This window comes from Ambystoma mexicanum, chromosome 8, assembly GCF_040938575.1.
Source record: "Ambystoma mexicanum isolate Mex_15411 chromosome 8, UKY_AmexF1_1, whole genome shotgun sequence".
NCBI lineage: Eukaryota > Metazoa > Chordata > Amphibia > Caudata > Ambystomatidae > Ambystoma > Ambystoma mexicanum.
In genome coordinates, this window is record NC_090929.1 from 482,719,753 (window position 1) to 482,732,169 (window position 12,417).

Genomic DNA, 12,417 nt, shown 5'->3' on the forward strand with positions numbered 1-12,417 from the left:
AATGCAATTTGTGGGCACTTGATGACTTTGCAAATTTGTGAAGTTTTGTTTAGGACATCGTGAAATGTAGTTAAACAAATTCCCGTAACTTTGCACATCCCTAATTGTAAAGTGATCATACACTGGTTTCCTTGTGGCCTCGGTCCATGACGTGCTCTTTAAGTGCCTCATATTCGCCACTGAGGACCTGGCTCTCAGGCAGGAGGTAGTTTGCCGTCTTGCCAGAGACTTCTTTGTCGGCACTACACCGCTCCACAGTGTGATACTCTTTCCTCCTCTTCAGTTCCTGCTCATTTTCCGGAGCTGGGAATTTAATGACAGTATGCTTCTAAACCATGTTTGCAAACTGTGCCTTTGTTTCTGCATGCCTGGGAGATGGAAGTGGGGTTTACATCATTACAGTATGTTATGATATTATTTGCCATGTACACAGTGAACCTGTGTGATTTACATGACCTGTCCACCAGAGTCTTAGCTCATTAAAGCCTATGCTCTTCGGCCACTATAGGTCTCCCTTCACAAAGAAAGCCATATTATAAACACCCAAGACCATGAGATGCCAAGTAACTATTGCTTTGTTTGATTTTCATGTCCAAATCAGTTTTTCTATCTCACCTTTGAAATCAGTGCTGAAACAAGACGCTGGGCGATTGGCCCATGCCAGATGTTAATGTTGAATGAAAGAATAAGAACAATCACAGGGTGCCTTCTTTTGTAACAAAGAAACTCAGGGGGACAGGCTTATTTATTTATTGTGATAAAACCTTACACAAACATAGTTATTCACAAATGTTCAATCTGATAAGAACACAATATAACAAATACACATAACAATCCACCTATAAAAATACAGTTCTAAAAATTCTAAAAATATTTTTTTCATATAATTAAATGAACATTTAGAGTCATTTGTAGTTTTGTTAAACAACTAGAGAGTTCTATTGCCAGTGAAATATTCTCCCCTTCCATCAATCTTATCTGCATCTTTTCTCCAGCATGAATAAAGGTGGAATGCATACTTTTCAAAATATTTGAACCTAAGCTTACTAGTTTGTGTACATTAAATAACAGAATGTTTTATTATCTCAAGTACATTATCAATGCAACACAGCCTGCACGTTATACCTTCTTTGACTCATCCTTGGCCCAAGACATTCTAATGATGGGACTTGGCTCAACTTAAATCTAATATTAGATGCCCTAGGTTTATTGCATGGGAAAAGATATATATCCTTTAATAAACACAATCTCTTTCTAATACATTTCAAGTATTCTTTATATTGAGAGTAAGAGTTCACATTTTCAACAGTTAAGCTTAGTCCCTTTCATATAGTCTTATTTGGGGGTTTTAATAGGATTGGTGATCAATTCTCAAATGCCCAAGTTGATCTCTTTAAATAGATTGTCTGAAGGACCTCTAAATTTAGCTAGTGGAAAAATAGAGATGTCATGAAGGGTTTTCTTAAAGTCAACAAAAAGAGTGACAATGGAACAATCATTTTGGCATGAAGACAAAGGCCCTCATTAGGACCTTGGCGGAGGACCATGGTGCAATTTGCACCATGGTCCATGGCGCAAAGCTGCCAACTCCGCCAAGGTGGTTGGCGGACTTACCGCCCCATGCCGACCTTGGCGGGGCGGTAAGTCCCCAATCCCCATTTTACCCTTCCCCATTCCCATTCTTGCCCCATAGGGTATAATGGGAGTGGGGAAGGCGTTAATTACGCCACCGTAAATTACGGTGGCGTAATTAACAACAAGTCCCGTAGCACCATGGATTTTTCCACCTGCAAAAAGCAGGCGTAAAAATCCTTCCATGGCGCTATGGGAACTCGTAGTCTGGCGGAGAGGTACGCCATGCACTACGCCGGCGTAAAACCCTCTCCGCCAGGGTCCTAATGAGGGCCCAAGCATTTTACACAGCACTAGTGATTCTAAAGAGATAAGACCTAATCTGTGTCCCGTGAAACAGTTTGGACTAGATATAGCTACACCTAAAGTTTTTTCTACATAATGCCTTGAAGGAACTTAAAAAAAAGACCCAAATCAATGAGAACAACATCTAGTCCGTAGATTAATGCTGGGATAATTTTTATTAAGTAAATCTTTAGCACCAGTAAAATAGAGAATTTGCAAAGACTTCAGTACATTCTTTATAATTTTGCCAGACAAGGGCAGCATCCTCGCTCGCAGATGCTGCCTAATAAATTGTATTGAAAAATTGTTTGAAATGGTAAACGACAGATATTTAAGGGTAGATAGTTGTTACAATTTAAAAACACCAACTGACAGTTTTATCGTTTTGGGTGATCTTTTGCTAGTGTAGAATGATAATCTGTAACTTTTCCCCATTGAACGGAAGATTATTATCAATAACATATGAAGTGAAGGCTGCCAACTTTCTTTGACGGCCTATAGGAATGGAGTCAAAGAAGAGCAAATCGTCAGCGAAAGCAAGACAGGGTAAAGTCAGTGCACCCCATTTTACTGGAAATTAATTTGATGTATCCCATAAATTGTTAATATCCTCTACACATAAATATAAGAGCATAGGGGCGAGGATGGGGTCTTGTCTGAGACCTGTGAAAGTATTAATAGTCTGGTATAGTAGACCAGCTGTAATCAATCTAATCTTGACTTGAGTTTTCTCATGAAGTAATACAATAAGTTTCACTAGCCCTTCTGGGATATGCCAAGATCTTCATTGAGAACAAAGTCTTTGACATATCCATACTAGCTATATTTATGGATTCCCTCAAATTCACTGGCACATAAGCATTTGTTTGTGCAAGTAGGGTGCTGTTTAGTGAAGTGCCTAGTCTTTTGCAGAAACCCACTTGGAATGTAGTATGTAAATTCAATTTAGTAACCCATAGTACCAATTTCTTTAGTGACAAAGACACACAGATTTTACTGGAGGCGTCCAAGATCGCAATAGGGCAATAGTTTGCTAATTCGTTCGCCCCTTTTTTAAATAGCATTATCATATAAGACAAATGCGAAGATGGTGGAAGAACTTATTTTTCTATGGTTTGGTTAAAGAGTTTAGTCAAAATTGCCAACCATAGCTCAGGGGTTCATGTTTGATCACAATCAGAGCCAAGTGGACAGGACCAGGTGCTTTAGAAGTCTTCATTTTGCAAATGTCGTCTCGAATGTCATCAATAGGGAAAACACTGATCCAGCAATTCAAATTGCCTCTATAAGTAATCAGGGGAATACTCTGGTCTTTGATTCTTGTATAGATTTTGCCACCCACCCAGATTCTTCAATTACGTTAATATGGGTAGTTAACTTGTTTCTGGGTTCCCAAAACCTGGATGCATTATTTCCTTTCAAGTACAGAAGCATTTTGTGACTGTCAGCTACACACAGTTCTTCTTTCAACCTTTTAGAAAAATGTCAACAATTCTGACAGATCTTTTTTTTGGAGAGATAAAAGAAGTCAAGCCTATAAAACCTGTTGAGTTTTTTAATGAAGGCTCTCCTCTTCTTTTCTAAATCAGCAATCCCGACATCAAATACGTTGGTTGAAGGTTAAAGCACAAGACATAAACCTTTTTCTATTGTTTTCATCAAGAAATTACACGCAGTGTCTTTGAAGGACTCAAGCCCCAAAAGTGCTGATGATTATATACCATATTATCTTTAAACAGTCATGATAAGTGCAAGTGAATTTTTTATGAGACTAGGGTTCTATTTTACACATAACCCCCCCTGCCCATGAGGTGTAACAAGTGCCAATAATGATTGTGTTTCAAGCAACGTGTCGCCTTTGTGCCTCTTACCCTCCTGGTGTGGCGAGGCATTTCCATTGCTTTTTCCATCTGGGTGAGTATTTATTTGATCTGTGTGCTCCCTGCAGCATTGTGATTAAATAGTTTTAATTTCTTTGACCCTGCCACATCACAGCTCTTTTTTGCATCTTCCCCTCCTTTACTCATTCCCTTCTGCCTAGCACCCGCCGGACATCTGATTGGGTGTTCTGCCCACGTCACAGGAACTGCTCTGCTTGCCGATGCTCTGCAAGGCATTTCCACGGCTTCTTCCATCTGGGTGTTTCTTTAATCATTGCGCTCCACCCAGTAATGTGATTAAATAGTTTTAATTTCTTGCACCCTGCCGCATCGCAGCTCCTTTGTGCCTCTTCCCCTCCTTTCTTCATTCCATCCCACCTTGCACCCCACCCTGACCCCTGAGCGGGCACTCTGTGCATGTCCCTTGAACTGCTCTGCAGGCTGACGCTCGGTGAGGCATTGCCATTGCTTATTCAATATGGGTGAGTGTTTATTTTATCTGTGCACTCCCTGCAGCAATGGTGTTCATTTCTTGGGCCCTGTGGCATCGCAGCTCCTTTTTGCCTCTTCCCCTCCTTTCTTCATTCCTTCCCGCCTTCCACCTTGCCCCGACCCCTGATTGGGCACTTTAGCCCCTTTGGCTAAGGGCCTGAGGCAAAGGGAAGCCCCCACAACCACAGCTCAAGAGGGTGTTAGCCGGTGTTCGCCATGGAGCATGCAGCGCAGCCGTCAACCAGTAGCGACTGACAATGTAAGAAAGGTGCTGGCAGGGGGAACAGCCATTACTGCTCCCTATTTAACTGTCCCTCCTCTATTATTACTTCTATTATCTAATACTGCAGCCTGCTGCACTTGGCAGTTGTATGATTTCCTTTCCTGGCATTGGTGAACTGTCTTAAGTAGCCTGGGGGGCTTTCCCCCCTTGAAGGAAAGCCGTATAAGTGTTTTCTTGCATTTGCTGCTGTGTTCGTAAATTACGTTTTTTTTCCCTCTTTTCTATGAAAAATCGTATCTGTGTGTTCTTCTTGCATTTGCTGCTGTGTTTATAAATTAGGCTTTTCCCCCTTTTCCAGAAAAGCCCTATCTGTGTTTTCTTGCATTTGCTGCTATGTTTATAAATTAGGCTTTCCCCTCTTTTATAGTAAAGTCAAAATTGTGTGCCACTGTGTTTTTCCCTCTATCTTAGTTCTTCCCTCTGTCCTGATAACTCGCTTTGAGATGTTGTGCTTTCTGCTATATGTTGTAACCTATGCCTTTTTTCCCTCCCTGGACACTGACATTCACTAACAGGCTTGTTGTCATCCCTTATTCAGGCCTTTGGATTCCGCTTATGGTCTCTGTGCTCTCCCCTTTCTCTTCCTCTCCCATTAATGGTGGCACCCATTGGGAGGTACTCTTGGCATCCTTCCTGTCCTCTACAGTCATCAATAATGTCTTCCTAAATGGCACTGTTATGCTCCAGGGCTCTCTGCCCAACCTTCTTCTTGATAGGCGACTTCCGTCTCTCATCAACTTCCTCCCCACTCCTGCCACTCCTCATTCTGCTACCACTCAGACCCCTCTGCCACCTCTGATGGGAGCACCACATTCCTGTACCCCACCTCGGCAGACCTCAAAAGTGGCAACCTGATCCACTTAGTTACCCTCAACTCTCGCTCTGCCGACAAACACTCCTCTGACAGCTGCTGCCTCCTTGAATACCTCGACCATGGCGTCCTTGCTCTCACCAGTATGTGGTTCATTGCCAGCACTGTCACAAGTTTTGACACTCTCCTCTGAGACAGGTAGAAGATCCTCTCTAAGCCCAGGCCTAAACTGCCTGGGGGCGGAGTTGGCCTGATCTTCCCTGAGTAGGTGCCTGCTACTGTGATACCCACTCAGGCCTACTCCTCTTTCGAATGCCTTGTCTGCAGGCTTGGTGTCTCTCCTGGCCTGACTCTGGCCACCATCTACAGGCCCCCTGGCCAGCTCTCCCACTTCTTCTGTGAATGCTCCTTCAGTACTACAAAGGACAACATTTTCTCCCTTGCTCCAGCCTTGACCGACTTCTGCAATCACTCCTTTGCCACTGGATCTTTACCCTCACTCCTCAAGCACCCCCTTGTGCATGCTCTCTTAAAAAGCCTTCTGCCAACCCTTTCTGTCTGGCAAACTACCACTCTATCTCCATTACCCCTTCCTGGGGAGACTCTTTGTGAAGCTGGCCATCTCCCAGCATATCCACCACACTGAATGTGTTGGTTGTCTCCACGACCACCAGTCTGGCTCCAGAGCACAGACACTGCTCTCCTGCATACCTGTGAAGACCTGCTCTCTAATCTCAACTCCACCTATCCTTCCATCCTCATTCTTCGTGACCTTTCCGCTGCCTTTGATACGGTCAATCATACCACCCTGATAAATCAGCTCTGTGATACCCTTGGCATTACAGGCCTGGTTTGGGCCTGGTTCACCTCCTTCCTCTTGAACCAAACTCGGGTTCAAGTGGGCCCTTTTGTCTTCACCATCTCATTCGTCACCTGCAGAGTCCCTCAGGGCTCTATCCTCTCCCCTTGGCTTTTCAACATCTACCTGCCCCATATAGTTCATCGGATCTCAACCTTCCCTCCTAACTTTCAACGTTATGCAAATGAAATGCAACTCTCCATCAGGCTTAACTCCTTTCCCTCTTCCTCTTGCACTATCTTTCCTGACTGCATGTCTGCTATTCAGGCATGGTGCACTGCTACCAATCTCTGTCTTAATGCCAGTAAGACAGAGATCCTTCTCATTGGAACCCCTGCTCCCTCTTTCCCACCCACACTCTGGCCGCCCCCCATGGGTCCCCTCACCTCACCCTTCTGTGAGGAAAAAAAAACGTGATGTCATATTTGACTCCTCTCCTTCTCTCCTCAAATCACAGACCTTGCCAAGAAGGCCCACTTTTAGCTGCCCCTCCTCAGATGCATTCTCCCTTTCCTCACCTTCCCCCAGAAACTCCATGTCTCCAGAGCTCTGGTCCTCTCCAGGCTGGACTACTGCAACAGCCTCTTCCTTAATCTGCCTAACTCCTCCCTTCACCCCCTACAACTAATCAAGAATAGGACTACAACACTTATCCTTGGCCTCAAGCACAGGGACCGCATCTCTCCAGCCCTAAAATATCTCTACTGGCTCCTGGTTGCTGCAAGGATCAAGTTCAAAACCCTCTGCATCATCCAAAATGCTTTCTGGGGCCTGGCACCCCGCATCATCCATCTCTCTCTCCTTAAATACCTCCCTGCTAGAACCCTTCAGCCGTCTAACTCTCTACTGATCAGCTGCTTTTACAAGCAGAGAGTGGGGGTAGATCTCTCTCCTCTACAGGTGCTTCCCTCTGGAATGGCCTCGCTGCCCCTCTCAGAATTGAGCCGGATCTCCTTAAGTTCCGAAAGCTTCTCAAGACCTTACTTTTCTCTTCTTCCTTCCCTCTCCCCTTCCCCAGCTAATGTCCATGTCTGCTTCTTGACTGGCTGCCTGTTTCCTTCAGAGTCTTAGAAGGCACCAGGCCCCCGTAATCCAGTGTACCCCTGCACCTGGTCTCCCCTGATCCCTCCCTTAACCTGCACGTACCCTTTTTGGGCCCCCTCCCTCGCACAAGCCTGGCTCGGCCTGCACCCTTGTAGCCCTTCCAGCCCCTTACCTCGCACTTAGCTCATGGACCTCTCTTGGCTACGCTCTCTGCTTTCCCCTGGCTCAGTCCACCTGGCCTCTCCTGCCACTTGCTTTTCTTAAGGGCCCTGCTGCCCTTACTAGCACTTCCCACCTCCCCTTTTCCCTGCACTTCTCTTTGCTGTGCTTGCACAATCCAAATGTCACAAGGCCTAGTAGGATCGTCTTTTGTTTTGTCCTCCCTGTTTCCCGCAATCTCTTGTCTCGTTACGCTGCCACAAAACACATTGTGTATAGGCACATTATTAATACCCAATAAATAAATTAAATAAACTGTGAAGAGTATTTTATCCGAGAAGAGATGGGGTATGATCTCCATATACTACAAAATTAATGTACAGAGGAGAACAGTTTACAAAAAGTGTTTTGGATATAAACACATGATCAATCCATGAAGAGGTCAGGTACCTTCTCCATGTTACAGCTTTGGAGGAGGAAGATGCCATGGAAGGCAGTAAAAGGCATAGGTTTCAAGATTCCATAAAATGAACCCACATTTTGCCTCTTGTATTAGTAAAAGAAAGGAAAGTTGCAACTTGTTACATTCAAATGAACAAGAGAGTCAGCACAAGAAGAATTCAAATCACAGGAAACCACATCAGTTTGTTGACCTTCCCCCAATCATGTGTCAAACATGGGATTGAGATCATTATGAATAGTGGTTAAACAACTATTTGCAGGCTTCCAATAAATACTCATCAATAGAATTTCTTTATTCAGAATGTTGTTCCCAGAGTGGAGGCTAACTACCAGCAGAGCATCATTAGATGTTTCAATTTATGAGGTTCTGGTTAATCAATTGCTATAGTTAGTCCTCCATACAGTCATCCTATAGCGCCCTTCTTTGCCTCACATGTAAATGTTGTAAATCCTTCAATATACAGGGTTTTAGTCTCTTGTGACATAATTAATTCAAAACCTAAAAAAGTCGCATTCAGGATGTTTGAGTAACCTCGGCAATTCCATGATAAAATATGATAAAGTTAGTGCTAAGGATGAGAGTTTATGCTCTTAGACCTCATATTTATATTAAGGGTACCAGATAACCAGGACCAGTCATCCTGTGCGACCGCATGTAAGATGTCTCTTGTGGCGTCAATTACTGTTCTTGACTTTTTAGTGACCAAGTCTCTTTTAATCATCAAGGGAGGTAGATCAACCTTTGAGGACAACTCTTTTCTGGCTTTATTTTATACAAAAGAGCTTACTTGAATTGTGTTATTGAGGGTTCACACATCTGAGCCCATCATCCTAAAGTCGTCAGCTTGTTCCCAAACCAAACATGCAAGAATTCTTTAGAGGAAATTAGCCACTAATCTGTCTCCTCCCACCTCAGGGATTTCCACCCAATCAATGTCACCTGAGTGGATGATACGAAGGGCAGGTATCAGGGAGAATATACACAACAATCTTGACCAATTTAGATGGAGGTTATTGTTGATTTGCCTTAAAGCATCAAAACCAATAACTCCGAAGTTAAAATTACTGTTGTCCCATGTTCTTTGCCTTTGTTGGAGTTAGGCTGACAATCACTTCCGATCTGGTCAAGATGGCACGCACAAGTGTTAAAACGCAGGTTGTCTTTCGATTGATCACAGTCCAAATCGTTGTCCTCTTCATTATTGATGGATTCTATAAACGGAACCTTATCTGGTTCCTGAAGATCAACCTCTGTGGCGGAGCCCCCCAATAACAACCTCAGCTCTTTAGGAAGAAGATTTTGTTTTGGGAACTGACCTTTGTTTTTTTTTACCTTTTTTCTTCTTTTTTAATGATTTTCTATTTTGGCACAAAGGTTCATTAGAAGCCAACAATGAGGGAATCAAGTCACTCATTCCCTTAGAAGGTTAAAGTTGATTGTTTAAATCAATAACTTGGCCCTCCAAAGGTAGGGTACTTGGAAAATTCTGTGATTACCTTTTTTGTTGTGATTGACATTTGGGCATTTCTTAGTTTTTTTTGGAGCTTTTGGAAACAATTGTTTTTACTTTATGTGGTCTTACTGGAGACTGTAAAGGAGAGCCATGAATATCGATAATATCTTTGACAGCACTGCCGGGATCCTCAGGATTGTGGTTCACTGGTTCAGGGGACTGAAATAAATCCAGAGACACTTAGCACTTAGCCTCTCTTGCCTAACAGGATGTACCAGGCAATCGAGTGAAGCGCTATGAAACTGTAGGAACCTTACTATCATTCAACGCCTCTAAATTGAATTAATGTATAGATGATCCACATTTGTGTCTCTTGGAGGCACATTTGTTTCTTACATTTATTTCTTGCAATGGAAGTTAAAAAGTATGAATTCAATCGTAAAATGTCTTTTATATTGTTGTACAATCTGACAATAGACTGAAGCACTAAGTGCAGTGCCGACATGGACGAATGGCCAAGTGTGTCTAAAAGATTAGGTTCAATGGAACAATAACCTTTTTTTAAATTACTATGAGGTTGAATAGATCATCTCGATTACACACGGGTTCTACAGGGTTGAAAGTTACCCTAGTATGACGAGACGATCCATTAGGATAAAAGCCAGCCTCTTTGTGCAACAATGAAAACGAATCATTGCAGAGTTCTTGACACATTCTTAAGAAATTGAAATAATACAACAGCACACTGTGGAGATTAACATGAAAAATGTTAATGTAGAACAATTGTTAAACATCCACAGCCAACACGAGTTTCGACTTCACAGTCTTCCTCTAGGCTGTATACAGTATATTAAAACATTAAAAATAGTCCATTGGTGACACATATACAGCATTGGTAAATTGTAACATTTCCCAGTCAGAATATATTGAAACACATTAGTGTACCAGGTATAATTAAGCATACATACATGCCAAAATGTACATATACAAAAATCTAACAAAGTAAACACATTAAGAACAATCCAATGTCACCCAATGCCATTTGAGAGAGAATTGTTAAATGGAGTCAACGTCCAGTCGAAGTCCAAGGTGGGCAACACCACCCAATATTAAAATGGAAGTAGATATTAAGATGGCAGTATAAATCAAAAGATATCAATTGTAATACCCAAAGCCAATTACATGTACGTATATGGAATAAGAGAAAAGACAAAAAGAAGAGCAGCAATGGGAGGGGAGGTGGTGGGATAAAGACACAAAATTAAACATTATTTCACCATCACATCTTATCCACTACCCTCCAGCAAACCTGAACCCTTGTTAGAGTTTGGATACTGTCCTGTTGTGCCATTGCCACACCCTTATATCCTTGCAAGTGAATACTGCTTACATATATACCCAAACCAAAACCTGAATAGTACCTGAGATTGAACAACTAGTTGATAGCCATGAATCCCTTTTGACATGCCAATTGAGTGTATGTAGTCATTAATACTGACATCTAAATTAATTAGTGCCCCCAATTGAGTGATATCATAAATGGTGGTCAACCAAACCACATAAATTGAATAATTGTCTTGTGCAACAGGACCTGGGTAGGTCTAGTATCACATATGCTGATCAACCCTAACTATGTTCCACTTACTGTGATTAATGACAATTGGTGATGTTACCTGGGTAATTACCCCCTTGGCCTTAAAATGGAGAGTGATAATGTCAATCCTGCAAGTAAGATATAATTGCAGGTAAACCAAAAGTCATACTCCTCAAATCTAGTCCCCACCGATAAGTGTATAATAAGATACAACTTTACCTGTCACCACTCGTGTAGAGTCCCGTAATTACGAAAAGTAACCACTGATCGGGGAGAAAAAGAAACAAAAATAATTTGGCCAAAAATATAAGAATGGCATTATGGAGGGATTTAAAAATTAGACCTCCCCATTTTAAAGCCCATTGTTTTGTTGACAGGTAGCCAATGCAACCATTTTTTAAAGTTCTGAAATACACCCATAAAAAGAGCCTGGGTGCACTATTTTCCTTACATTTCTGTATTAAATCTGTTGGAGAACTGCATAACGGTTGTTAAAAGAAACTGGTCTCAAATTGGTCAGGGCTCCAACCATGATGGACCATTCATTCCCAGGAAGGCAGTGAATGAGAGGTTGTCTGAGTATCAGGAAGAAGACTGATTTCACAGTAGCAAGTACCGGACATGACGCTGATATATCCATCCACATTGAGCCAGACACCCACAATATTCATTGTCTCTTTGGGGATGCAAAAAACAAAATTTGGTAGGATCCCTCTTCATGGAAGGAATCTCAGCCTCAACCCAGACTGCCTTACCATCGTTAAACTGGCACCAACTGAGGCTCATTACATCAAAACAATAACCCAACTTCTCAAACTGGTATTGTGGGAGCAGATTTGGTTTTCCCATGTTTTGTTCTTGTAATGTGACTATTTTGCATTTAACCACTTTTTTTATATTTCCAACTATATGCCACTCTAGCTTTTTTCTTTCAGCCAATATATTTGAACTCTCTTGGGGGAAGTGTTTCTGTTGCCTAATGTCGCATTATCTGTGCTTATTCTTTTTCCTATTGATTCATTTGTAAAATGCTAAGGTAACTTGAATGCCTTTGAATAGAGCTTTGTGCGCTTGATTCTTTTGGGGTGATGTGATGTGGAGCAGGGTAGACTGTGGACCTGAGGTTGGAATCACGAGAAGAAACAACCTTCTGAAGAAGGAGAGATGGTAATTCTGGCTGTCATCCAGTGGGAACTTTCTAGAAGGACTTGGTCATGTGGTTTACACATAAGCACCATCTGCATCTGCGACAGACTTATCTGCCCATCTTTCTGGTCTAGACAGTGGAGAGAGGCCTCCTCCCTTAGTGTAATAGCTAAGATAATTGCTAGAAGACTGCAGTGGGTTATCAGTTAGTTCACGAAGGCTAGACCAATAAAGTGGAGGACTACTTGGTGCTTCAGGTTTTTAGGGGTTTGTTCTGGAAAAGAGGACACATTTTTCACTTGATTGTCTTGTGAGA